The 12,504-nt window shown below is 43.0% G+C and overlaps 1 long non-coding RNA gene across 1 annotated transcript in view; it reads left to right on the forward strand.

The window, feature by feature from the left end:
- LOC123987859 overlaps positions 1–12,094 on the forward strand; it is a 140,734-nt gene extending 128,640 nt beyond the window's left edge. The window contains exon 5 of the long non-coding RNA XR_006829498.1: positions 9,421–12,094. This is a non-coding gene — a long non-coding RNA (uncharacterized LOC123987859). The remainder of the gene's footprint in view (positions 1–9,420) is intronic.
- Positions 12,095–12,504: the final 410 nt, after the last annotated feature.

Below are 12,504 nucleotides of genomic sequence, written 5' to 3' on the forward strand. Positions count from 1 at the left end.
TAGTTGTTCTTTATCGCATGATTTATTTCATAATAATATCTCAATACTTAAATATAATTATCACAAATTAAATTACAGTTCTTCTGCCTATAATTATCTTTCATAATAGCAAAAGCAGATTCCTTCATCTTTCCAAACGTTCGACCAAAAGAAAAACCGTCCGTTAAATAAGATCTCAATGGTGATAGACGGGTTCAATCTTTATAATTGCTCGGTGGAACGTTGATCAACCATCTCGTGATTAATTGGCAGCCGCACGATCCTGGAATACCCAATTCGAGCAAATCGAGACACGACTTGCACTCGAGATGAATCGAACTCGTTACGCTTTATTTTCCTGCTCTATCGATGGCATTCGAGGAGAATTCGTCGAAGCAGCAGCTCTCAATTTCTTCGACATTTTCACCTGGTTAATTAACCGTCAAAGCATCGACGAAATCCAGCTCGTACTCATTTTTTCGTCATCTTTTTTTCTTTGACAATAAATCAGGAGGCGTGTTAATAAAGTCGGTGCCGGCGTTAATAAACGACATTTAAGAAGAAAGCAACGCTCGGAGCGCAATTAAGAAGAGACACGTTCGAACTACCTCGTTTTTTCCTTTCCTTTTTCATCGTACGCGGAAGAGGGACGCGTTTAATTTGCAGTTCAATTTGTATTCAGACTTCGATTTCACCCGGTTTTTCCACCGAGCAGCGACGAATACTTTTTTTCCCCGCGTGCTTCATGAAAGCTCAATTTACTTCCTGAAGCGAAGTCGAGTCACGTCTGTTACATCGCGATATTCCCGGCTGACAAGCAAATAATGGATCTTCCCTCTGCCTATGTTTCCAAGATCTGCTCGTACCACTTTCCTGACACGCGGCCCTCCGATCAACTGTACACACGTTTCCAGTCGATTGTCGACATGCTCGATTCCCTTACACTCGTCCCTCTTATTTGTCTTGGTGGCTGTCAATTCGATACGTTGTTTCTTGCATTTCTCTTACACGGTACAGGTACATTAACATTTACAGTGTGAATTGATTTTTCTACGTTTCCTGCGAATCACTCTGCATGATAGGTACATTGTTTCGAAAAGGAGAATAAATTTTGTAACGGCAATTGATAAATTAAATAATTTCTGGTTGAAAGATATTTTGACGATCGCAGTCGACGAGTTAGTACAGTCTTGAATCGACCTGTTTCGTACATTGTTTCGAAAAGGAGAATAAATTTTGTATTGACAATTGATAAATGAAATAATTTCTGGTTGAAAGATATTTTGACGATCACAGTCGACGAGTTAGTAGTCTTGGATCGACCTTGACGATCGAGCCTGCCACGGCCGAAAACGGACACAGGAGTCGATGCTAAAAGCCGAGCTGAACGCTAATTCGACGCTTTAAAACCGAGCCACAATCCTCGCTGCGTTCTTCGTGCGTGGCCCTGATGCGCCCGTCGGAGGTCACCTGATGATGGTGACATCAGACGTGCATCGCCTATGAAAATCCTGCGGATTTTTGAATCCATGCTCCTTGTAATCCTGAGACGTCTGGCCCTGATCGAATTCCAACAGAATACCCAATTGAGAATTTCAGTCGATTCGTTTCGTGATCCTTGATATTGACCTGATCGCTAGAACCTCGAATTTTATCAAATTCTTTCCTTTGTTTTTGGTATTCAAAATTGAAAAACATTGAAATCTCGCTGACTATAAACCTCGTGATTAAATTTATTACGGTCAGCAGAATTATATCTTGGTAATGAATGTAATTAATTCGTACGATTTTTCGAACGAAAGGGTTAATGTTCTTAGAGGTCGAACTATTTACTGGATCACGTAAATAGACGAGACGGTTCACGTAAAAATAACGTTGAAAGCGAATCGGGGAGAGTTCAAGAGCGAAGGCCTGCGTTTGCTTGAAGGAAGAGAGGCAGACAGTGGGACGAAGACAATAGGTCGAATGTAAATGCGGGAACGTGAGTCCCATCCCGATGCACACGGTTGTTCGACGAACGGAACGAAAAACGATGTTCCATCTCATCAAACCTTATCCGTCGCCGTGTATTCGAGAATCTCAAACGCGTCCACTTCCTGCCTTCGTTAGCTTTCATCGCGAGTTACCTACGGCTCGTGAAATAATTTTCATTCATTTTTGTTGCACCTGCTGCGCTGAAACATAGATCAATTTTTATAAATATAGTCTCGTTACTTTAGAACCAGGCCACGTACAAATGATTTCAAGAAATTAAGTCTGGACGACTCTGAAGCTTGTGAAATATTTTCACAATAGACACTAAACGCTTTTGTGATCATCAGAATATATATGTACTATTTAATTTTTATTACTTTTGCACCTAAGAAGACTATAAAAATTCAATTTTTTTGTGTGCTATTATCTAATAGAATGTTCGAGTACTATGCCTGACGAACCATTTAGTAGTTTCCCTTGATATGCTTCTTTTTGTCTAATTGCAATAAATAATTACACAAAATTATAATTATTCGATGAAAGAAAATGAAAAATAAAAATGGCTAAATAAAAATAATTTAGTAACTTCCAAAAATTCGATCTGGATGTTCATGGCAGTTGAAGAATCGTAGCAATGAGCTCGCATGCGCGGATTACACGGCGTGTTTGCGAAGCCATTAGAAGCCTCGTTACGTGTCATTGTCAGGGATATCAGCGCTTCGTCCTCGTCGTGGTCGTCGTCGTCGAGGTGCACGTCCGGTCGCCTCGTTCCGCGGCGCGGACACGAAAAGCCGGGCGACTCGCACAATTATGCATCCGCGGAAGACAGAACATTAATTTATGGTTGAAATAAGGGGCCGGCGTGTGCGCGCGCGTGTCGGCGCGTCTGTTGCCACGGACGAGCGTGGGCGCCGTGAGTGGCTCGCTTAAAACATTTCTCTGGTTCAGGCTCCGGAGCGCGCCTCCAACGAGCTCAACCTCAGACACGGCCGCGTGTTCGTTATTTGTACCCACGTATTTATATGCATATATAACTACCTACGTATATATACGATCTCGGTTAAACCGCACGCGAGGTGAAGAACGCGCGAGGATCGATCTTCCGAGGGTTGCAGTCGACCTGCACTTTCGTGCCTCTTTTGACGACAAATTTCAATCTTCAAGGTTTTTTTTTTGGAGGAATAGAAAATATAGGATAGAGTTTTATTTTAATATTTCGCCTTTAATTAGAATATATATCTCTTTTACTTTCTCAACCCCTCATCCCTTTCGATTCTTTGATATTTACAAAAGCAATATCAGTGAAGAAATTAATAAAGCGAAAGGGTGACAATATGTTAAAATTAAGGCAGCAAAGGAACTTGGTTAAGAGAACGAGAAAGACATATTTAGAAAGGGAGAGTGAACGAAGAAGCGGGAAGTGAATGTGGAATAAAAAGAGAAGGATGAGAGGGTTGAACGAGGGAAGAGAGGAGAGTCCACGGAGCGGACGATTAATAACCGAGGTGTTTCGAATAAATTAAAGCACTTACTTATCTCGCGCCCGCGCGAAACACCGATAGCGCTCGGACCGTGGTCTTTGTCGTAACACGACGGACATATTCGTTGGATTCGTTCTCACCTATTCACTCGGTACGCCGTGTTGGGGATTGCTTACACTCGGCTACCTGGGTGGTTCTACGCGTCACATGGAAAAGGGGACTGTGCCTCGAATCCCACGGGACACGCATGTATTTTCATGCGGAATTCACCGTTATAAATCATATAGAATGATGTACATGGATTAATTGAATGATTCTTTAGGACCATTGTCACCAGCATTTAATTTTTTAATTTTGTTCTTTGTAATATTAAAACTAAATCATCAATCTTCATCCCCTTCGTGACCGTAGAAAACTGGCGAATCTCTTATTTCTTCTTCTGGTTAAAAATAATTAGAGATAATTAGGGAATATTTAATTATGTAAACCCCAATATTATCCATTCCCCATATCACAAATGATAGAATTCCATCGTTCCAGTCCTGAAACCGCCTTCGGGAAAATCAGCGAACGTTTATCACGAATTCCCATCGATTCCACGGAATCGAGTGCCCCTATCGGAGGAGTGGATGTTGCCTCATTCGAGCGGTAGGGTTCGAGATTCTCTCATAGATCGATGCTGGTTGCCGTTGCGACGTGTACGCGCGAGTCCATCGGCCGATGGTAATTAACCCATAAAGAGAGGAGAGTCCTCTGAACCGTGAGCAAGGGTGCTCGGTGTGCATGTGCACCTACTTACGTACGTGTATACATACAAGGAAACAGAGTTCACCGAGACAATGGAACGAGGCGAGTTCCAATCGGTTAACGGTATAGAAATATCCTCGTCGTTCGACCGACAAAGACAATCGGCGAGAGCAGGTCGACGACGTCTTATTCCCGCGGCTAAGGTCGTACCTTTTATACGACCGTGTATATAATACGTGGACCAACAGGAGGGATAAGGTTTTGAACCCGAGTCGTGCAGAAGCCAACAGGTTCAGCAGGGTTTAACCTTGAGGATGATTAGAAAGCAAAGGATCCCACCGTCCTATGGCGGATCGCGCCAAGGATCACGACGCGTCCTCGCTCCTGCGGCTTCTTTGATTCTCGCAGGACTCTCCTCGTGTCCGTAACATATATCTGGGGCATAGTTTCTCCCATCGCGTGTGAACATCTAGGGAAACCGATTCTTCGACAGAATGCGGTAGATTCTTTTTAAAGTAATTATAAAATTAGTTCGGCAAAAAATTAGGGATCCATAAAAATAAATTTTGTTTTCATTTTTTTAAAAAGCAATATTCTTTTTTAGAGAACGGCAATATTTCTAAAAACCGACAGCGGTTTCTTTGATAAACGATAACCTGTCGTCATCTTGTCCTCCGTCATTTTTTACGCTTCGCCATGCACACTGCCTCTTATCTTGTACATTTTAGTTTTATTCGAGTCCCTGTCATAAAATCGACATTGTCGTTGCTCTTTAATTAAACGATCGAATCGTATAATTCATTGCTGATGTAATAGTTCGACAGGTTCGATTTATTGTTTCAGATTTAATCGTTTCCTGGACATTTTTACGAGCGTCGAGAGACCTTTCCTCCGAGGCTATCGTCTCGTTTAAATTAATTCCGTCATTTTTACACCGTACCGTTCATAATCTCCTTCTTATCAGTAGAATAAAATATTCCGATGGAACAGGAAATTTCAATTTCTTATTTTATCTTTCACGAACAAATGAAACAGAATTAAAATAATCAAATTTTTTTATCCCATTGTGCATCCTAACAGACTGAATCGTTTCTCTCTTATAATTGCCCGTTCGTTAAAGCTTAATGTAACAGACCATTGTTTCCCGTAGCGGATCAGAGCCGTGGGCCAGGCGTTCATATATCAGCGCGATGCTGGCCAACAGGCTGAAACTATCGACGACACGATCGAACCATAATTTCTTCCCGAGCTTGTTAATCACATCGTCCGTGGTATCGTTCGTGTTGATCACTCATAGTTACAAGTAGCAGCGAGGCAGCGTGCGTGACACTCGTGACGTCCTCGCTGCTTTTTAAACCGCCTTATCTCGTTTGATCGAACACTAGCGAGCGCTCCTGTTACGTTCGAACTAGAAACGAATCCACCTGTCGACAGGTACGCCCTTATCGTCCGCTCGAATCGGTTGCTTTGATTTAATAAGACCTCCGTGCAATGACGTGATCTTGACGAGCATGCTCCATCGATGTCTTTTCTCTTCCCGAAGATTCCTATCTGGTATCAATACCAAATTGAATTCCGATCAAACATCTTTCCTTTAACAGGAGCAAACCTGTTCCTCTCCTTCGAATATTTAATAAATCTTTTATCCTTGATTTTACAATTGCGATGGGTCATCGAACAATGATGACTTCCAGAAACATACATCCGACGTCGTAGTGTTTGGTTTCTCATTTTAAAGCAAACACGCGTGAAATCGTTATCCATCCCGAGCCCGTACGTGGGTGTCCCGTTTGGGGCGTGCATTATCCTGCTGTCGTCGACCGTCGAGGCTGACTAATGAGAGAAAAAGCACGGTGGCGAGCACCCTAACTTCGTCCCACATGCGAGCCTCTTTACGAGCGTGTAATAAGTTCTACTCGCGTGGATAAGCGTGTCGTTAAGGAGAAAAGACTTCTCGAACACGAAACATGTTTGATGTCCAACCGTGAGACGAAAAGAATACTCGGTTGCGTGATTATTACGTGCCGTTTTACGCGTACAGCTTAAGTAGATCGCTCGGTGCATACGTTTTTAATTGGTATCAACTGAACGCGTATTATTCAGAAGGAGCAGAGATTGATTAAGGATATTGTTCTTACGGTCAGAGCTTGAAATTAGATTCCTATTGCGGAAGCATAAGTCTTCGTGGCGCGACTTGGTTATGGAGGTCGTGGTAGGTGCATGATTGATGGACCGAAAGTTGAATAATAACCTTGTTAATTGATGCTGGCCAGTGTTCTCTCGGGTCGTTTAAGTGAAACGTTTCATCTTTAATGTAGATCGCTTTTTTCTCTTTAGATTGGTATTAATCTTTGTTATTGGTTATTTGATTTACTCGTAGAATACACGGTTTCGAAAAACCATCTATGCGTTGAAATCACCGCTATTCCCAAACGTCACGCTTACTAATATTCGATCACTTTTAAATTTAGCGAGCAGAAATAATTTGGGAATGATCTTACGTAGTCCCTGCATAATTTATACATCGATAGTGACTTTTAATATTTCTTTATTCGCGAAGAATAATAAAAATAATGATGAGTCTCGTTTATAGTAGAGTATGAATCATATTTGTAAAGTCGTGTTTGTTAGCTATCATTGTTCAATGATGTCAATTTAAAAACTAATTTATCGTCGGTACAACCTGTTCAGTTTAGTCGATAGAATTGTTCTTCCTCCTAACAATCTCCACGATCTTAGGATCCACCCTAAATTACACGCGAGATATCGCAATCAGAAAAGGATACGGAAGCGAGAAGGCAAAGAAAAAGGGGAGAGTAAAAAGTTCTGAAATAAAAAATGACTGAAAGACGATCGAAAGGTGCGGAGGATCGCTGTTCAACGTCGCGCAAACGCTTCGCAAGATCTTACGGCGCGCACCTGCGATATTACAGGCTCGATAATTAATATATTGAGCGGTAATTAATATATTGGCCGGGCTACGACGGTAAGGTGTTATTAAGGGAACCTTTCAGAAGGTGGCGGTCCCTTTTTGCGGCGACAGATTCGGCAGTTTCGACGCGAAAGAGGCTCGAGCACGGGTCGCTAAGCTACCTTTTCTTCCGCTTTCTCCCTCTTCTACCCTACCATCGCGATCGTGACTCAATTTATCACTGATAATTTGCGCGATACGAATACACTGCTGTCGCGGATAAACGTCCGCGAAGTTATTACCGCGCGACGGTGGCGGACACGCGTAGGATCGGGAACACGCATCGCCGTTCCTTGCTGCCTTTCATATGGTTGACTGTAATTTATCGATCGAGCGCCTCCGATAACTCGTCCTCCCCTCGATCCATCCTGTTCCACGCCGATCAGAGAACCGCGACTCGATAAATTGCCGGGACGATTCGGGAAAGTTTCACGCTCCTCCCGCCGTCGATGGAATTTTTAACGAGAGAGATCTGACCGATGTCTCCCGATGACGAGCTATCGCCAGACTCTGCACGGAATAACAAGTTAATCAAAAATTGCCGATAGATCGTGTGATAAGAGCAACCGAGAGCAGGTATCTTGAATTTATGGTATGGGTAAGCTCGATGACTACAAAGTTGAGGAGATATTTTTGCTTTCTCTCTGTTAAATTCTTAAAAATCACAAATTTATGCTATAAAAACGTCGAATGAACAGCAAATATTCTATGCAGTTGATTATTGACACTAGATTGCCGGAGCGAGTCAATTTGACTCATTTAAAATTTTTTTTAAAACATATGTTGGTTTTTAATAGAATTATGAAATGTCTACAAATACTAATTCCTCCCCCTCCCCACTATCCATATGTGCTATAGCTATTTTGACGGATCTATTTGTTCGGCAATCTAGCGTTAAACGTATCGTAAATTCACGTAAGTAGGGTGACAAAATATTTTGTAACAAAATATTCATAAAAACGTTGCCGCATGTTTCATTCTAATTACAAAATATCCCCGTGTTCGCGCGTGATACAAAATTCCGTCGAAGAAAAAGGGGGACACTTCGTGTGCCTTCTTGTTTCGAGGAGCAACTACGTCCATTAGCGAGGAGCAATCTGCATAAAAACAAGGAATTAAAAAAGAAGAATGTAAAAAAAGAAAAGATCAGGGGACCGCGAAGAGCCAATTAAGCGTAAAAAGTTAATCGCGCATTTACGACAGCGTAATTCTACCGTTCACAGAATCACCGTGGAACCGAAGGAACCGACGAGACAGCGGTTACTCGAGCTTTCCCAGATCGTTAATATGTCTCCGTGCGATGTAGAAAACGAAGAAGGCGGGTAAGGGGGAGGGGCAAGAAAAATGACTGTAAACCGAGTAAAATATCAGAGAGCCGGGTACGGAGTTGATTAGCTCCATATTACCGGGGACAACCGTAACCAGCTCGTTTCACCGTTTTCCCCTTTCGAACGAGACGTATCGATCGATCGATCGTTTCGCCGACATCATCTCGATCGATTCGATTTTAGCCTGATCGAAATCGCGAGACCAACGTCCCTTCGTTTTCCATTTAAATGCGACCGAGTGCACCGGCCAGAATAAATTATCCGGTTCATCGATTATTTCCTTACAACACCGCCGGCAGACCCTTATTTAGAGAACTCGCGGCGACTGTGCGCTGGAAGCGTCCGCGAGCGGATGCCCCGTAGTCGCTCCCCAGAATAGGAGAAATTCCCTGACAATCGTCGCAGTGCGAGCGATCCTTCTCTTCACGGATACACATCGGTTCGAAACGCATCGAGCCGATGTCGTCTAGAAAACGTGGCTCGAGAAATCGCGGAAACCGGGTCGATTCGAAAGGTCAGCCGAGCGACCATCTTCGCTCGAGGTCGCAGGAGTGTTTCTAACGATAACCTTAGCCAGCTATTGTAACGTTAAAAAGAATGACGGATGCCTCGGTTGAATGATTAGAAAATTATGGAAATTTTTATGGGATCGGTGAATGAAGTCGTTGGGTGTGAACGATGGGTGTTTAAAATAGGAGAGGTTGATTAACTATTTAGAGATGAAATTTGGTCGAATGGAACATCTTAATTTTATTTATGGAAGTTTAATGATGCAATATTAAATATTTTTCTTTTTATTTTAAAAGACTTTTGAAGTACATTTTATTAATCTTCTACGCATTGTCAATACTTTACAAAGAAGGAAAATAAATAAATCAAACAGATGTTATAAATTGATATTGAACAGCGCCAAATTGAATGAATAATCTGTTCCTTTCAGAAGCACAGCAGACTTGGTTGCACGAGGCTCGGAGCAATGGCGAGGCCCCATCAGACAGAAGCTACCGCGATAACAGGTAATCCGCGATTAGCAACGCGTCGATTGCCCTGTATCGTCGATCGTCGGCCTCGATCCCGGCGATATTTCAAGCCGATCGGTACCCGCGGACGGTGAAACTCGATCTCGTGGATCGAGCTCATGGATCCCCCATCGGGAAAGCCTCTTTGAGAAGCCGGCAGCGCTGGTGGACTCGCTCTCCTCCCGCTCCGCTCCTCTTGAGTGATATAAAACCGGCATTCGCGAATAAATACTCCATTGCAGGAGCACGGGGGCCCTAAATATTCATGGGTTTAGATCTCGCTCTCCTTAGATTCTCCTCCATCCTCATTCAGCTTCCTCTCCGCTTGAACCTCGACTGTGGCCGTGGCGGGGAACGTCACGTTTGTTACGACCGCCAACAGGACTTTACCATTCGAGATCCCTTCGGTCTTTGTATCATTCTGATCCGATCGATACGTTACGGAAAAGACGCGTTTTCCTCTTACTTCTCTTTCAGATTCGTTTCATCGCTTTATTCGAGTGATTCATTGATCGTGGATCGCTTCTTTCACTTGGAAATTGTAGCGGATATGGAATAATCGATGGACGTATCGACTGGAAAGAGTGAAAGCATCTTCCCTTTTTTGGGGGGGTGAAACTCACCTGTTTAGATTCAACGCGCGTGCTGTACAATTTTCAGAAATTATACTTTTAATATTATTTAAGAGTATGATTTCTAATCCGCGAACGAGGTCTATAATAGCACGTAATCATGAGAAAATTCATGACACTCGAACAGAAAGTAACTTCTCTATAATGATAACATGTTAAATTCCAAGGAATGCATGCATTATACGAGTCAGAGAAATATAATAGACTGGAAGAGCATGTTTCAAGGAGCAGCTTACCGTTGCTTCGAGGTGTAAGACAAGGCATAAAAACATAGTCATCCGACGACGTTGCAATCATCGTCGCCGTTGGCGCAATTATTGGAAAAGTCAAGTCGATCGAGGCGCTAGGGTAACACGAGCACAATCATCATCGTTCTCGAACCGATCGCTGAATAGACGTCCGTCCGTGGCTTTCAGCTGCGAATTACCATCGAAACGTTCACCGTCCTCGAGTACCAGTAACGATCGCTCGTTGGAAAATGATTCGACGAAGGAGATAGAAAAAAAATGTAGACGGAGGAGAACGAAATAGGGGAAAAAGAAGGAAATAATATCGTACCGCGTCCTCGTTGGCAGCCTTTCACTAGTGACTGCAGATCCAACAAGACTGGACATGCCTTTGTTTTCAAGGGGTCTTGAATTTGTTAATTAAAAATTCACAATTACAAATAACAAATTAATTGAAATAGAACTATCTGCTTTATCCTAGTATAAAAAATAGTAAACTGCATCGATATCAACGACCCTACCCCATCGCTCAGTCACTGCCACATCTCAGCAACAAGGGCATCTCCAGTCTTATTGGATCTGTAGCCGCTGCAACCCTTAAAGATGTTACATCCAAGGACTACCACCCCCAACACGGACAGAGCGAAGAAAAGCAGCAAGGGGTGAGTGATCTAATCCTCCCCTCAATACTAGATATAACGCCAGCTAATTCCACGTCATTTCGTTGATGGACGAGACTCCTCTTGATCTTTCGCACGCAAACGTCTCCTCGATCTATCGCGCGACGTCGATCTTCGAATCGCACTCGTAAATTCGGCCCTCGATAAATGGAACCCTCGTTGGCAGAATAAACGCGTCGTATTCACACGTCGTCGCGTGGCACGCGAGTTTCACGCGACATGGCTTTTGTCTGAATACTTAGAAAATTTTTACCGATTTTTCATGTTATCATTTTTTATATTAATCCGATCTCGAGGTCTTTAAGAGCCTTCTATACAAATTATCAATTTCCGATCTTCAACAATTACCCAGCTAGATAAAAGACCTATACAGCAACCTCAGCGCTCGGCTAATTAATTCGATGAAACCGTCTCGTCGGCTAATTGAACGGCTCACAATGGCGATGGACTATCGCACGAAACAATTTGCCGTCGCGACGTCGTTTGACGTCTGCTCGTCTCGATTTCGAGCACGATCTCGCTAATAAATTAACCGACAGGTCGCCAGGGGCCAGCAACGACGCTAGTTTCTAATTAAGTTTGCCGTAGCTAGAATCACATGTTCTCTCTCTCTATCTATCTTTCGAAGCGGTTGCTTCTCTTTCTTTCTACGCTTCTCGTCACCTTTCGCGCGCGTTAATCTCCTTCGATCCCGCCTCGCCTCGTGGATCATGCGTGAAGCCGAAGCTCGACGACTTCGCCGGTGGATCATCGATCTTTACGGCCCCCGGCGCCATTTTTACCCCGTGCAATTGAGTTGCGTTTATGACGGATCGACGCGCCGTATCCGTCGACAATATTTCGCATGCCCTGTTGAGGATCAACGCTTCAATCTTTCACCTCTTGAATTATGTTCTTCTCTAAGTATTTTGCAATTTATTTATAACTCTATAACATTAAATAAACCATTACTTCACATAATTTATTGTATATCACACATTCATACAGTTCATTGTATATCATGTACCACAAAAGGGTTCATCCCTCATGATTTAAATAAATAAATAAATTACTAAACTAGGACTCCAGTACCATTAGAATATTCCATATGTCCTCCATAAAAAAATATTAGGAAAATTAAAATCCTTGTAATTAAAGAGAAAAGATTAAAATCATTCCAGTTGACTGTTTCAATCTGGAGAAAAAGTAGCGAAACGAACGCTAGTTCTTTTTTAAACATTGTAGCAAAATTAGAGTATCCGAAGAACAGCTGTGGAGCACACGATCTACGGCAGCCTGTAATCGCGTTGATTCCATAGCAGATCCGATTATAGCCAGCAGCAGTCCGGTAATACTGATTCCACTAACAGACTTCCCGATCCTTTCCGAGCCGCGTCGAATTTCTTTGCACGCGTGTTTACGTGGTTCTACTCCACCAGCAGCGTCGCCTTTTTTCCAGTGGTTCCCCGGGAATGATGATGGGGCAC

This window comes from Osmia bicornis, chromosome 6 (genome assembly GCF_907164935.1).
Source record: "Osmia bicornis bicornis chromosome 6, iOsmBic2.1, whole genome shotgun sequence".
Lineage (NCBI taxonomy): Eukaryota > Metazoa > Arthropoda > Insecta > Hymenoptera > Megachilidae > Osmia > Osmia bicornis.